Raw genomic sequence first — 2,962 nt, forward strand, 5'->3', positions numbered from 1 at the left:
CGTGTTGTTTCTGAAATCCAGGTCTATAAAGTAACATAATCCTTTTGTTCTTAATGCCTCCTGGTCTGGTTCTCACCAGCTTCCATATTGGCTTAGACTTAGGGGTAGTTATTACTACCTATATATAATTCTGTCTGTGTGTCTCAATGATAGCCCAGGCTGGCCTTGAACTCCCACCAGCCCTGCTTCAGCCTCCCTGTGCTGAGATTACAGATCTGGACCGCCTCACCAGGCATGTGTCAAGTAATTGAGACCTAACGTTTCTCCCTTCACTGCCACTTCCCAAATGAGCCTCATGCCGGCATGAACTCTGCCCTCAGTAGAGTCAGCCATCAGTGTGAATATCAGAGAAAACAGGAGGGTGAACCAGACCTGAGGCTTAGAGTGGTTTCAAGGTTTGCCTGTTTTATTTGCCTAAAGAAATTAGCTGTAGTTGGCCTTGGTCCCAGCACCTGGGGAGAGGCAGGCATCTGAGTCCAAAGCCACTCAGGGTGCTGTTGTGAGACTCTGCCTTAGAAAATAAATTAACTGCAGCCAGGTATAATAGCAGAGGCCTGTATTCCAGGCTTCGGGGCAACTCAGGCAAGAGGATGGCTGCAAATGAGCTGCTCTGTGTTCTGAATCTGTTATTCTAGATTTCAGAACTACAAAGTCCTGTCCTACCTATGAGGACAGTCACTGAAGGTTGAGTAAAATTTCCCAGAGCCCTCTTAGCATGGTGACCCTAAGCTGGTTTGTCTTCAGACAAACCCCAACTCTGGATGGCCATCTTCCTCCATATACCTGTTGTCCTTGTCGCGCCCCTGGCAGCCAGGGTCTCGACACCCCTACTCTGAATTACATTACTCTAGTCAACCCATTCTTTGTATGACCTTATGCTTTGGCTCTGCCAGTCCGTGATGAGCAACCTCCCCTAGGCTCATGCAGCAAGGAGCCCATGGTCACATCTAATTGAATCAATTAGAAACCGATGGCTGGAAACTAGACCAAGGTGAAAGGAGAAGTTGCCTTCTCCTGTAGGAGAAGCCTTGCAAAGCAAAGCGGTGGAATGGAGAATGGGGGAAGCCCTGGGGCTACAATAGTAGCCACAACGGGGGGGCTGGAGAGATGGTTGAGTGGTTAAGAGCACTGACTGCTCTTTCAGAGGACCTGAGTAACCACTCAGTTACTCCCAGTAACCACATGGTGGCTCACAACCATCTGTAATGGGATCCGATGCTATCTTCTGGTGTGTCTGAAGAGAGCAACTGTATTCACATAAATAAATAAATCTTAAACATTTCAAATGCACAGTGGAATTTTATTTAGTTGTAAAAGAATAAAATGACATTCAAAGGCCAACGAGGTAGATGTGCTGGATGTGGTGGTGCACACCTTGATCCCAGCATGTGGGAGGCAGAGGCAGGCAGAGCTCTGTGAGACAGAGAAACCCTCTCCTGTAAAACAAAAATTAAAAAAAAAAAAAAAAAAAAAAAGGGGGCTGAGGTGGCTCAGTGGTCAAGGCACTGACTGCTCTTCCAGAGGTCCTGAGTTCAATTCCCAGCAACAACATGGTGACTCACAATCATCTGTAATGGGATCTGATGCCCTCTTTTGGTGTGTCTGAAGACAGCTACAGGGCACTTACATATAATAAATAAATAAATCTTTTTTAAAAATGAAGTCTAGGGGTTGGGGAGTTAGCTCAGTGGTAGAGCACTTGCCTAGCAAATGCAAGGTCCTGGGTTCGGTCCCCAGCTCCAAAAAAAGAAACAAGAAAAATGAAAAAAATGAAGTCTATATGAATGAAATGATCATAAGCAAGTCTTTGCTAACCAAAATTATATATATATATATATATATATATATATATATACACTTCATCCTAGCACTTTGTCAATCCCAAGTGTGACTCCATCTATGCAGTAAACAGAGGGTCCTTAGTGCACGCTGTATCCCATCAGCCTGGAAGATGTCCCCAATAGACAGATCTGAGTGTGGGACAGAGGACCAGAAACCTTCATGGTCCTGGGAGTGGTTGGGAGCAGGCTCGGCTCAGTTTTGCAGGCTTGTGTCCCTTCCCATCTCTGGAAGTTTTCTACCTTGCAGGGAAAACCTCGAGCCCTGGTTTACAGACCCTTCCAGGTCAGATCCCATGGAAGCTGGGATCCCCAAACTCAAGACGAGAGATACCTTTGCCCTTGTCCCACTCAGGTTTACCTTAGTGAGGGGGGAAGATTCTCCATCCCCCAAAACTCTTGACTCTCTGGATAGAGTCTTCTAAGTACCATTGCGACCCCAAATTTCCCTGGCTTGGGTTCTATTCCCCCACTCTACCATCCTTCCCACAACCTCAGATGTTGGAAGCAAATGAAGCCGGATACCTACTTCCTGTCCCTGTACCTGCTTCAGTGCTGACTCTCCTCAGACCTGAGATGCTGCTGTTGCCATGACAACATTTAATTCTCAGAGGGGTCGTTTCCAGAATGCAGGCCTCTTTTTGCTTGTGTCTTATTGTCCTTCTGATAGTATCACTTTTGGGGAGAAAATAGACTTCCTGGGACCTCTTATACCTTATAGGCTGTCTCCGCTGCTCCCGGTCTCAATTCATTCATCCGTGTAATACAATCAAGAGAGCCTCTACAGCCTCTCCCAAGCTGCTTAGGGTTGGTGCTCCACTCCCAGTCCTATAGCACCTACTCAGAAGATGTCTATGGCCAGTGGTTGCCACAGGACTGCTTTACTGCATGGAAAGTGTCTTCAGCATTGGGATCCTGGTCATTCCTGGACCCTGGGACCGTGCCTAGCCTTGGATTTGTTGCTGCTTCTGCTGACTTCACACCTCTTCCGTTTGACTCCTGCATAGCCTTTCCTTGATCTGTGACCTTTGATCTAGCTACTTCCTGCTGTGTCATCTCTCTTCTCTTCCTCATACCAATTCTACTGCTGTTCTTCCCTGGAAGTCAGGTGATCCCTGCTTCAG

This window comes from Rattus norvegicus, chromosome 5, assembly GCF_036323735.1.
Source record: "Rattus norvegicus strain BN/NHsdMcwi chromosome 5, GRCr8, whole genome shotgun sequence".
NCBI classification, from domain to species: domain Eukaryota; kingdom Metazoa; phylum Chordata; class Mammalia; order Rodentia; family Muridae; genus Rattus; species Rattus norvegicus.